Raw genomic sequence first — 14,299 nt, forward strand, 5'->3', positions numbered from 1 at the left:
AGGCTTGACAGATATATGAAAGTGACTTGATGCAGCCCTGCATTTCGGCGCTTCATGTGCCTGGGTGTGCCTTCTGCTGTTTGCTGAGCCAGTACAGTACCACACCACATGCATAATGCAACCACACAGCAGCATGACGAATAGTATAGTAGTACATGCATATTACAACTGCACAGCAGCATGACAAGCAGATCAATAACACACTCATAATACAACCACACAGCGGCATGACAAACAGTACAGTACCATACGCATAATGCACTCATGGAGGAGTGGCCTAGTGGTTATGTAGGAGTGGAACGCCGGATACTACCCGAATACTACTGCCTACCAGAACAACCTCATGTTTTGTGCCTACTGATGGACTTATACTTACGTATTCTACCTCTGCTTTTGGCTTTTAGCCATACTTTATCACTGCACTGGACCTTTGTGCCTTACCCAGTTTTATTGTTTACTAATGTAAGATAGAATGCAGGGCTATTAGACATATAGCTTGTAACTGTAACTGTAGTAGCAAGGCGTATACGAGATCAGCTTGCACGTAGATGCCACATGAATAGGTGGCCTTGGAGGGTGCTAACACCCCCACCCTGCATCTCTGAGCCGACGAGTCTTATCTCCTGTGCTAGAAAGGAGCATTGTGTGTATGTAGAATAAGCTGCTAAGTTTCGTTTCTCTTGCCAGTATCTTTTCAGTATTATGACGTGTGTACGTACTGAGAACTACAATTATGCACTGTAAGAACTACAACTGTTTACTGCGCATGCCAAATATGACGTGTAAGGGGCCTAGTGCGCAGGCCCAGTAGGGAAGTATAAATGTAAGTGTCAGGTGATTTGCGACACACAGTGTCCTGAGACTACTCGGTACTGTTCACTTGCTAGCAATAAAGTTGCCTTGTTTGGAACCAAATTTGGCCTTTTGTCTTCTGATTTACTAGCCTGTTTCATTGGCGAGCCAGCCAGGAGTGTTATCAAAAGGGAAATCGGATTATATTCTTCCCCTCCCCCACTGCGGTCGGATCGGGTCATCGATCCCCTTCCGAGAAGGTGGTGAGTGGCCACCGCTGATTTCAGCGTCCATCTCCCGGAGGAGGGCCGATCAACTCCGCCTGACTGTAGAGGGGGCTGTGTGGTTCCGGCAAGGCACCTTTTTCTATTTCAGAGAGAAGCGTACGACGGCGCGGCCTGCGACCCCGGCGGACAGGCGAGTATACTCTACGTAGTGACCGGCCCAGTAAGGACCGAAGAAGAGGCGTGATCACCCTCTTTTAGCCAGTGACTAATACGGACTATTGGTATAAGACTAGGTCCCGAAACTCACTAGGCTCCGACGACGAAACCGAGCGGCGAATGGGAGGGTTTCTTGTGGCGTATGAAAGTGTGTGAATGGGCTTGCAGTTCCAGGCCGGGCGACCGCGATCTGGTCAGGCCGAGTGTTGAACCTTCTGTGTCTGGTGGAACGAGACCCCTTACTCCTCCACCACCCCTTTCCCCCTTTTGTCCGTCACCTGTCCTTTGGCATTCAGGTTAGGATGGGCGGGGGTGGGTCCACACCGTTAGATTTAATGACGAAACACTTTAGCGAAGTGTTCGATCAAGATAAGTGTAGCAGGGCCGGGATGATACAGCGATGTCAATTTATGTGGCCAGGGCTAGGGATTGCTGAATGGCCCCCGGGAGGGTCATTTGAGTATGAAAAGGTGGCGGCGGTCATGAATATTGTTATAGTTGAAGGGAACCCAGGCTGCCCCGAGGACATTCCATACATCCAAGCGTGGTTGGATGTAGTCCGGGATCCGCCGGCTTGGGCCCAACGGAAGGTAGAGAAAGCCGCCCTCATGGTGGTGAAGCAGAGGAAGGGCCGGAAAACTAAACTTAAAGCCCTGCCGACCTATGCCTTCGCTCTCCAAAGCCCGGCAACCGCTGCCGTTCAGAAGGCCGCAGGGACCGCCCCCATACGGCCGACCGCCCCTAGCGTAGAGGCCACTGAGACCACGCCCCCTGCTACCATTGTTAAGGCAGAAACCGCGCCCAGTACTACCAACACACTTTCTAGAATGAAAACCCCGAAGGAAACCCGAGGGAAAGTTCAGGGTTTGCCCGAAAAGAAGCCCCCAAAGGCCCCGATACTTGCTACGACGGAAGCATACGAAGACGATATTGCGCCACCACCATATGCCCCTATATACCCCGACTTCGCGGGCCTAGCAGAGGGCCCGGATAACGCCAGAGCCTCCGGGTCAGAGTCGGAGGCCGAAGAGATTTCCCGACCAGCCTCACCTGAACCAACGGGCCACGCGACTACCCGGAAGAGTAAACGGGGTGTGAAGAACATTACCCGGTTTCCCCAATCCAGTCCACAAAAGGCCCTCCCTCCCGGCCGTAAAGGGGGGCCCATCAATATATACCCAGTCCGACTATCTACCACTTTTACCCCAAACCCGACAGAAGAAGGGGGTCAGCCCATTGAATCAACAGTTTATAGCCACGTTCCCTTCTCCAGTGCCGACTTGTACAATTGGAAATTGCATGGGCCATCTTACGACCAGAAGCCCGAGCAGCTGGTAGAATTAGTGGAAGGCATTATATACAGCTATAATCCCACGTGAGGAGACCTTAGACAACTAAGCGCCCATATTCTGACCACGGAAGAACGCCGTCTCTTACAACAGAATATGGAGCAAGCTGTCCGGGATGCGAACCCAACTCATGCTAACTTACAGAATTTAATAGAAACGGAGGCGCCCCTCGCTGCCCCTGCGTGGGACTACCGAACCGCTGAAGGCCAGACCTCTATCCGCCGGTATCAGCAGGCGTACCTGGCAGCCTTGAAGAAGGGGAAGCAAAAGGTTACAAATATGGGGAAAATCCACAGTGTAGTCCAATTGAAGGACGAGAGCCCGGGGGACTTTCTCGAACGACTTATGGAGGCATTCAGAAGGCACAGTCCAATAAACCCCGAAGATCCCAAGAACCTCCCAACCGTGGTTATGAGTTTTGTTAGTCAGTCAGCACCGGATATACGAAGAAAGCTGCAGAGAACGGAGGGGTTTGAAGGGATGAGCATCAGCCAACTGAAAGCTATAGCTGATCGCGTATTCGGATATCGCGACCAAGAAGAGAAGACGGAGGCCCGGAAGGAATCGACCAGACGGATGCGGGAGAAGGCGGATGTGTTGGCCACGGTACTGGAAGAGCGCCTAAGGTCTAGACCAAAGGGGAGGGGAAAAAGGACAAGAGGAACACGGTCCCCCATAGGACGTAACCAGTGTGCAAATTGTCGGCAAGAAGGGCACTGGTGGGCTGACTGCCCAGAGGAGATACGGGACCGCCCGAGAGAGGAGGAACCATGGGACCGCCCGAGAGAGGAGGAGACTAACGACCGCACAGGGGGCCCCAGACGAGGCCGGGGCCGAGGCCGAGGAGGTCGAGGACGGGATGACCAAAGGGAATGGCAGATGGCTGTTGACGCTACCCGGGACAGTACCGCATGAAGAGACCGGGAGGGCAGAGTCCCCACTGACCCTCTGGTGGAAATTCGGGTGGGGACGCAATTAATGAGAGCCTTACTAGACACGGGGGCCCAGCGATCTGTAATCACCACTGCCATAGCCCCGGCCACAAAAGAAACCATACCAATTGTGGGGGCCTCCGGGAAATCCCTTGCAGCGCCCCTCCTCAAGGAACGCCAAGTCCAGATCGGAGGGACGATGGTGTCTCATCAGTTCATACACATCCCCGGATGCCCAGTCCCCTTGATTGGTCGAGACCTACTCTGTAAGCTCCAGGCCACCTTGAAGTTCAAGACCACGGGGGAAGTGGAAGCTAGCTTTGAAGATCGGCCAGTAACACTTGTCTGCCCAGTGAGAGAAGAATGGAGACTACACGCCCTCCCAACTGTGGGGCCCGGCGACTGTCGGTATGACCAGAACACCCCTTTTGCCCAGCAGAGGCGGGCCCTAATGGATGAAGTGCCTAATGTATGGGCAGAAGTGAACTCAGGCGGACTGGCCGTTAATGCTATCCCCATATGGATTGAACTCAAACCAAATGCTCAAGTCGTCAATCAAGGACAGTACCATATCCCTTATGCGGCCCGGCATAGTATGCAAATTCACTTACACAAACTTCTTCAACAGGGGGTCCTTAAACCGATCAGATCCGCGTGGAACACCCCATTACTGCCCGTTAAGAAGCCAGGCACATCAGAATACAGACCCATCCAGGACCTGAGAAAAGTCAACAACCAGGTGGCCGATATAGTTGCTCTCGTACCGAACCCTTACTCCATTCTAGCCCAAGTGCCAGCCCACAGCAAGTGGTATAGTGTCATTGATCTGAAGGACGCCTTCTTCTCCATCCCCCTTGCTGCCGATAGCCAGAAGTTGTTTGCCTTCACGTGGGAAGACTTACAGACGGGAAATAAGCAGCAATTTACATGGACCCGGCTCCCCCAGGGGTTCAAGAATTCACCCACCCTCTTTGGTGACCAACTTGCCCAGGACCTGAAAACGTACCAGGACGAATACGGGCCGGTCGTCCAATACGTGGATGACTTATTAGTGGCCCGTGAAACGTACACGGACTGTGCAGAAGCTACCCTTTACCTCTTGAAAACCCTGGAAGCCCAGGGGTACCGGGCCAGTCGCAAAAAGGCCCAGATATGCGAGATCGAAGTCGAGTATCTGGGGTTTCGCCTCCGAGAAGGAACCCGAAGGCTCGGTACCCCCCGAACCCAAGCCATTCGCAACCAACCCACTCCTGCGAATAAGAAGGAATTGCGGGCACTCCTCGGAGCCGCTGGATACTGCCGGATCTGGGTCATCAACTTCGCTGTCCTGACCCAAGACTTGTACGCCAAACTGAAAGGACCTGAACTCGAGGGCCAAAATCTCCAGTGGGAGAAACACGAACTGAAAGCCCTTCAGGACCTCAAGGAGGCCCTTGTGGCCCCACCAGCGCTCGGACTGCCAGATGTGACTAAGCCGTTCCATTTGTTCATCGACGAAAAGAAGGGATTGGCACTTGGAGTCCTCACCCAACTGGTCGGCACCTGGCAACGCCCTGTAGCATATCTCTCCAAGGGAATGGACAACGTAGCACGAGGATGGCCGGGCTGTCTCCGGAGCATTGCGGCAGCCTGTCTGCTGATACACGAGGCCAATAAACTCACGTTTGGCCAAACACTTTTTGTGACCACACCCCACGCCATCCGCGGCCTACTCGAGAGTCACGGACCCAGATGGATGACCAACTCCCGATTGGTTAAATACCAAGCCCTCCTGTGCGAAAATCCGGAGGTGCGGATCCTGGACACAACTAACCTCAATCCCGCCACTCTCCTTCCAGCCCCTGAACCACCATTCCACGACTGTGAGGAGGTAATGGCCACTGTGCATTCTAGCAGACCTGACCTCAAGGACCAACCCTGGCAAGGGGGCATTACCCTGTTCACCGATGGAAGCAGCCAAGTAATAGAGGGAAGTCGAAGAGCTGGCTATGCTGTTGTATCTGAGGACCACGTGATCGAGGCTATGGCCCTGCCGCCCGGAACGTCAGCCCAGAAGGCGGAACTGATTGCCCTCACCAAAGCCCTCCTGTGGGCTGAAGGAAAAGTTGTTAATATTTACACCGACTCCAAATACGCCTTCCTCACCCTCCAGGTGCATGGAGCCCTGTACAAGGAGAGGGGATTTCTGACAGCTGAGGGAAAAGGACTCGCAAATGCCACCGAGATCTGCCAACTACTCGAGTCAGTCTGGAAGCCAAAGAAAGTAGCTGTGATGCATTGCAGGGCCCACACCGGCCGGACGGACCCTATTGCCCGAGGTAACCAACAGGCGGATGATGCTGCAAAAAGGGCAAGTCAGCTCCCTTACTCCTCTCATCCTTCTGACCCCGTACTCGTCGTCCAGCTCCCCGCAGAGACCCCTATCTACACCCCCCAAGAAACGGAGTGGGCCCGACAAGAATGTCTGGAGTCACGCCATGGCTGGTGGATACTACAGGACGGGCGCATATGGATACCCGAAGCCCTGGCCTGGGCAGTGACCAAAGAGGCTCACGACCGCACCCACCTGGGCAGGGACGCTCTGGGGCGCCTACTTGAGAAAACCTACTACATCAACAAGCTGTCTTTGTGGACCAAAAATGCTTCTAGTCAATGTGTAACTTGTGCCCGGAATAACCCCCGAACAGGACCCGGTCCTGCGCCAGGACATGTGCTCCGAGGCACTAGCCCTTTTCACGTTTGCCAGATTGACTTCACGCATATGCCCCCGGCCCGGGGCTACAAAGCCATCCTAGTCGCAGCGTGTACATACACCGGATGGATTGAAGCCCAGCCCACTAGAACGGAAATGGCTAAAGAAGTCACCTCCCTACTGATTCATCATATCCTACCCAGATACGGTCTCCCCAAGCAGATAAACTCCGACAACGGGCCTGCCTTTGCCAGTGAAGTGACTCAGCAGCTCAGTACAAGACTGGGCCTCGATTGGAAGTTGCATTGTGCCTGGAGACCCCAGAGCAGTGGAATAGTGGAGAGAGCTAACCGATCCCTGAAGAACCAGCTAGCCAAGCTATGCCAAGAAGCCAAAGCCAAATGGCCCGACCTGCTTCCACTGGCCTTGCTACATCTCAGGTGTACCCCCAAGGCTACCGGCCTTACCCCTTACGAGATGATGTACGCTAGGCCACCACCACTACCCTCTTTCCCCGACTCCTTGCAGATACAGGGCGAGAATTCCTTAGTGAGGCAGATGAAAGCCTTACACGAGGTAGTGCAAAACATCCAGCAATACACTGAGAGGGTAGCTCCTCTGGTTTTTACCAGTCCTATACACCGGTTCAGGGTAGGAGAGGAGGTATGGGTGAAAGAGTGGGATGACTCTGACTGTCTGAAACCCAAATGGAAAGGGCCCTCCCTTGTTCTCCTAACGACCCCAACCGCTGTTAAAATTGCAGGAAACCCAGTGTGGATACATTGGACCCGATTGAAGCCTGCTGCTCCTACTAGCAGCGCCCCGAAGCGTTGGACTGCGCATCAACATCCTGACGCTCCACTACGGCTGACCCTAAGAAAGACGTGAACCGACAGATTCATGCCTGCCCAGCAACAGGAGCTCAGCTTTTGGACCCACTGCGTCTTCGGCTCTGTGTTCATTGCAGCCTTCATCGTGGGCCTCATTATCTTCTTGCTGCAAAGACTCGGATACCTCCCCCCATATATATAATGCTGAGCCTACTCCTCCTCCTTTGCTCAGTCCCGAGCTATCCTACCACCCTGAGCCAGAATTGCACTGAATGTTTGCGCCTGGTGCGCCATCGTATAGAGGGAGGATATCACCTGGTTACCACCCTCATCCACCAGACGCAGCCCCCGGAAGGCAGTTGCAAGCTCCTTCCGGCGTGTGCCATCATCACCCCGGATGGCCTCCAACAGTTCCACAGATGCCTCCAAGGCAACCTCACTGTCTGCCATAGTCCCACTAAGCCGAGATACTACAATGTCACCCTCAGTGTAGGACTCCCTGCGTATGTGGCCGGGCCTCCGGGAGTTGAAGGTGATGGCATTCTGTATTACGTCAATTCCACTCGCATCCTTGCTGGCGGTATCCCAACTGTGGCTACACTCACCTTCGACGTTTGCGCCGCCATGGACAAACACCCTTGGTCCCGTAAGTGTGGAAGCCAAAGTTGGCGTCAGGCATATGTGAACGACCACAAGTATGTCTGCCCCTTCAGTCCAGACATGAGATGCTGCTCCCCTTGGGTTTGGCTCCCCTGTGCCGGCGACACTCGAGCCTCGGGCTGGGAACGAGTATGCGCTTATACGGGGGGAGGATATGCCGGATGCACCGGCCTGGGCGAATTTCGTCGAGGTTCTGGTAACTATGTGTCCCTAGACTGGCCCATCCGAGGCCACGACATGCCCTGGAGAGGAACGTGGGGCCTTGGCATTGACGGCGGAGGGATGGATCCGCTGACGTATATTACCATATATCAAAGCCTTGAAACAAAGCCTCCCACGCACTACCAGACTACTGTCGTTGGGTACCAAGAGGTATTCGATGAAATCGCTCGCGCTGAAGAGGCAGCGACTAAGTTCCCCATCTCCAAAGAAGCGCGGAATATGTTCCTCAACCTGGCCGAAAACATCGCCTTCTCCCTGGGAATTACCAACTGTTTCGTCTGTGGAGGCACGGATATGGGTGAGCAATGGCCTTGGGAAGCGAAGGAGGTCCGACAGCAAACATGGGATGCGCTCAACAATACTAACATTACCTTTCCCCAGCGCCCGAAGCCGTACGAGTGGGCTCTGAGAACCAACATCATAGGTACCCTCTGCGCTAGTCGAGCGCCATCGAAGCATTATTCTGTACCCGTGGGAGATTCCGCTTGCACGGGGGTCCTTCAGTTTAACGGCAGTCGACATACCTGGTGGCAGACGGACCGCCTGCCTGCCCCGGAGCCCATCTGGACTGAACCCACCTTGAACGCAACGTGGACACACGGAGGGAATGCCTCCCTTAAGTGGGTAGCCCCGGAGGGCTACTACTATATTTGCGGGCGCAGGGCCTATGAACAGCTCCCGGCCCGCTGGTACGGTACCTGTCTCTTGGGCACCGTCCGACCTAGTTTCTTCCTTCTGCCCCTGCGAGTCGGCGAAACGTTGGGCATCCCCCTTTACGTGGAAAAGGGGCCTGATAACATTGCCAGACGTAAACGGTCTCTTCTAAGCACCAAACCTAAAGTCCAAATTGGAGACTGGAAAGACAACGAGTGGCCGCCAGAACGTATCATTCATTACTATGGACCGGCCACGTGGGCTGAAGATGGCACATACGGGTACCGTACTCCTATCTATATGCTGAATCGCATTATCCGCTTGCAGGCAGTGCTCGAGATCCTTACCAACGATTCGGCATTTGCCCTCAACATTTTAGCCCGACAGAACACTAAGCTCATTACCGCAGTTTACCAAAATCGCTTGGCTCTTGACTACCTCTTAGCCCAGGAAGGCGGGGTGTGCGGCAAGTTTAACCTCAGTAATTGCTGCTTACAGATTGATGACCAAAGCCAAGTCATCAGCGAGATAACTGACCGCATGGTCAAATTAGCCCACGTCCCCGTCCAAACCTGGAACAGCGCTTGGGATTGGACTTCCTCCCTTACCAGCTGGTTGCCAACTTCCGGGAGCCTGCAAGGCCTCCTCGTAATGGGTGGCCTGTTTTTGCTGTCCTGCCTAATAATTCCCTTGTCTCTTCCCTTAGTTTTCAGGTGTCTCCGCTCCACCATGGAAAGTATCGCTGACCGCCGAGCTGCTGCCCAACTTATGGCTCTCCAGGTGTATTCCCCCATTCCCCAGGCTGACGAAGCTGACGAAGAAGAACCTTGTGGCTGACGCGGACTTCTGTCCTCCCGAATCAATTTATGAGCCAATACCCTTGTGCCAGCATAAGACCGGCTACAAAGGGGGGGGGATTCCACTAGGGGCCCTCCGTCTCAACCCCGGCGAAGTAACCAGCGGCTGGACAAAGGCTTAGGGCTCCTTGTGACCTCCTTGCTAATACTTCTTGTCTCTCCTTTCCTTTTCAGGGTTCTGGGAATGATACTCTCCATCAGAATGAATGTCTAGTATCAAAAGGGGGGAATTGTAGGAGTGGAACGCCGGATACTACCCGAATACTACTGCCTACCAGAACAACCTCATGTTTTGTGCCTACTGATGGACTTATACTTATGTATTCTACCTCTGCTTTTGGCTTTTAGCCATACTTTATCACTGCACTGGACCTTTGTGCCTTACCCAGTTTTATTGTTTACTAATGTAAGACAGAATGCAGGGCTATTAGACATATAGCTTGTAACTGTAACTGTAGTAGCAAGGCGTATACGAGATCAGCTTGCACGTAGATGCCACATGAATAGGTGGCCTTGGAGGGTGCTAACACCCCCGCCCTGCATCTCTGAGCCGACGAGTCTTATCTCCTGTGCTAGAAAGGAGCATTGTGTGTATGTAGAATAAGCTGCTAAGTTTCGTTTCTCTTGCCAGTATCTTTTCAGTATTATGACGTGTGTACGTACTGAGAACTACAATTATGCACTGTAAGAACTACAACTGTTTACTGCGCATGCCAAATATGACGTGTAAGGGGCCTAGTGCGCAGGCCCAGTAGGGAAGTATAAATGTAAGTGTCAGGTGATTTGCGACACACAGTGTCCTGAGACTACTCGGTACTGTTCACTTGCTAGCAATAAAGTTGCCTTGTTTGGAACCAAATTTGGCCTTTTGTCTTCTGATTTACTAGCCTGTTTCAGTTAGGGTGATGAACTTTGGTCCTGGAGAACTGAGGAACTGAGTTCGATTCCCGGCACAGGCAGCTCCTTGTGACTCTGGGCAAGTCACTTAACCCTCCATTGCCTGCCGCATTGAGCCTGCCATGAGTGGGAAAGCGCAGGGTACAAATGTAACAAAAATAAAAAATAAAATAAAACCACACAGCGGCATGACCAGCAGTACAGTACCACACGTATAATACAACCACACCTGTACTTTACAAAATACATGACAGGCATACACAATTCCATAGACAATACAAGCACACCTGTAATTTGTGAAATACAGCACACTCCCAACACAGTCACACATGTACTACATACAGCAAGCATGTACAATACCACACACATCACAAGAACACCTGTACTGTATTACATAAGTACATAAGTAATGCCATACTGGGAAAAGACCAAGGGTCCATCGAGCCCAGCATCTTGTCCACGACAGCGGCCAATCCAGGCCAAGGGCACCTTGGTATTATACATACAAGGAAGCATACCTGTACTGTATAAAATACAGTCACTCCCAAGAGTCACATGCGTATTATGTACCGCAAGAATGTATACTACCACAAACATCACAAGCACACCTGTACTGTATGAAATATTGCCACTCCCAAGAGTCACATGTGTACTATGTACAGCAAGAATGTATAATACAATAAAGTACACCTGTACTGTGTGAAATACAGCCACTCCCAAGAGTCACATGCGTAATACATACAGCAAGAATGTATAATACCGCACACAACACAAGCATACCTGTATTGTATGAAATACAGTGCATGCCTAACACAGTCAAATGTGTACTACATACAGCAGAATATACTGTACTAGAGACCATACAAGCTTCCAAATGATGACAAGCATGCACAGTGCCACAAATAACACAACTGTACCAATACTGTGCAAATTACAACATGCTGCTGAAACAGGCACCCTTATGTGACATACAGCAAGATGTACAGTACCAGAAATAATACTAGCACACCTGCACTTTATAAAATACAAGACCCCCCCCCCCCCGAATAATGACAAGCATGTACAGTGCCACAGACAACAAAACACAACCATGCCAATACTATGCAAAATACAGAACACTGCCAATATGATAAGCATGTAGAGGACGCTATACAAAACACATATTGTATGAAATATAGCACACACCCAACATAGTCACACTTCAACAAGAATATGCAATATTACCAACACAACCATAAAACAAAGAAGTTATGATCACCTGGGACATCCCCATCCCAACAGATAAAAAGCTGGATGCCAAAAATCCAGATATAGTGGTAAAAGAGAAAAATGCTAGAAAGGCATTGATTATAGAGGTATCAGTCCCAATTTCTTGGTGAATTGCATTGAAAGAGGGAAGATCCTGAAGTACCACCAGGCAGGACTTAACAAAGATCTGGGTTTTCTGTCCCACTATAAACTATCTACTGCTTTGCCATCCTGTTATCACCCATCTCCCTGTCTCTCACCCACCCATATCTCCCTGTTTCTCACCCAACCCACCCCACCCTCTTCCTTTGAGACTGTCATTGGAATGTTTATATATTTTAGTTATATGTTCTGATATTTGTCAGCATTGGCTCATTTCTGATCTGAAGAAAAAGGATTACCTTCGAAAGCGAATCAAAAATGTATTGTTAATCCAATAAAAGAGGTATCTTATTTTCTTTTCTCTGTTTTGTTTTATTTCTATTTATTACCTTTAAAGGTAGACTAACACTGCTACCACTTTACTCAAGTAACAAGAAATGCAGTCCAAGACCAAAAAAATGTAGCAGAAAGATACAGAAATATTCCCTATCACTATGGGTGCCATAGGCTTGATCAAAATGAACTTCCAAGCACACCTGGGTAAGTTGCTTTTACATATTACATCTTATGAACTTCAGAAAGAAACTCTCTTTGGCACAATGCAAATATTATGGCGAGCATTAGCAGTAAATTTGAAAGACAAATTGTACTCCACATGTCCTGGTTTTGGAATGAGGTTCATGGTATGTGCAAAACTAATCCACTTGGAGAAAGTGCCCCCAACAAAGCCACACTTGTACTCTGCCAAATACAACACACTCTCTATATAATTACAAGTATGCACAGTACCACAGACAACACAGACATACTTGTATTTTACTATATTTTACAAAATATAGTGCATCCCAACTTAATGACAAACATGTTTAATGCCACAGATAATGCAACACAACCAGGCTAATATTGTGCAAAATACAAGCATGTAGAGTACACCTGAAATATAGCACACTTCCAAAATAGTCACACTTGTACTACATATCTCAAGAATGTAGAATATCACAATACAAACAGACCTGAACTGTTTAAAATACAATGCACTCCCGACATAATGCCAAGCATGCAAAGTACCACACACAACATGATTGTGCCTGTACATACAGCATACTCCCAACACGGTTACACCAGTATTATATACAGCAAAAACGCACAGTATGGCACATAATACAACCATGCCTGGACCATATGAAATACAACTTACTCCCAACTGTGTACAACATGAATACACATTACTAGAAGCATATACTCATCATTTTTTTGTTTCATTTTTTTTTTTGTTTTTTCTTTTGTTTGTTGTTTTTATTTGCTTGTTTAACATTTTTATCTCACAGATTATTACTGGTTCTAGACAGATTTCCAAAATACATGAAAAAATAACACCAGAAAACACATAAATAAAAAATAATACATTTATTAGCTTTTAACTTTAGAAAAGGTGATTACAATAAAATGAGAAGAACGGTGAAAAAAAGACTGAAGGGAGCAGATGATAGGGTACAAAACTTGAATCAGGCATGGATGCTGTTTAAAAACACCATCCTGGAAGTACAGGACAAATATATTCCGCGTAATAGAAAAAGAGGAAAAAATACCAAACGTCAGCCGGCGTGGCTAAACGGTAAGGTAAAGGAAGCTATTAGAGCCAAAAAAACAATCCTTTAGAAGATGGAGAAGGGAACTGACTGAAGACAATAAGATAAAACATAAGGAATGTCAAGCCAAATGCAAAAAGGAGGTAAGGAGGGCTAAGAAGGACTTTGAAAAAAAGTTAGTGTTAGAAGCAAAAACACATAGCAAACATTTTTTTAGGTATATTAAAAGCAGGAAGCCGGCTAAAGAATCAGCAGGGCCGCTGGACGACTGTTAAAGGGGCGATCAGGGAAGACAAAGCCATAGCGGAGAAATTGAATGAATTCTTTGCTTTGGTCTTCACCGAGGAGGATTTGGGAGGGATACCGGTGCCGGAAAAGGTATTTGAAGCGGACAAGTCAGGAAGACTAAGAGGCATATTTTCAAAGCACTTAGCCTTCCAAAGTTCCATAGAAAATGAGCCCCTATATGATTTCTCTGTAAACTTGGAGGATGTAATGGGGCAGTTCTGCAAACTGAAAAGTAGTAAATCACTGGGACCGGATGGTATTCATCCCAGAGTATTAATAGAGCTGAAAAATGAACTTGTGGAGCTACTGTTAGTCATATGCAATTTATCCCTAAAAACAGGTGTGGTACCAGAAGATTGGAGGGTGGCCAATGTAACGCCGATTTGTAAAAAGGGTTCCAGAGGAGATCCTGGAAATTATAGACCGGTGAGTCTAACGTCGGTGCCAGGAAAAATGGTGGAGGCTATTATTGTCACGTCTGTGGTCGTGACCCCTCTCAGACTCATCTTATTTCCGGCGGTCAGCTTCTGAGCTGGCGTCTGTCTGTTCTTCCTGAGTTAGTTCTGTCTCTGTGTGCTCTTTCCCGTTCCAGACTTCAGACCAGTCCAGTCCGGATCTTCCGGCCTGCCAGACTTGCTTGGCATGTTTAAGCCTGCACAGCACCCGTAGCTGCCTTGTGATTGCTGCAGCTGAATCTCAGCTGCTGCTGGGCTTATTAGCCATTTGGAAACTCTCTACTTGGTC

This window comes from Microcaecilia unicolor, chromosome 1 (assembly GCF_901765095.1).
Source record: "Microcaecilia unicolor chromosome 1, aMicUni1.1, whole genome shotgun sequence".
NCBI classification, from domain to species: Eukaryota; Metazoa; Chordata; class Amphibia; order Gymnophiona; family Siphonopidae; genus Microcaecilia; species Microcaecilia unicolor.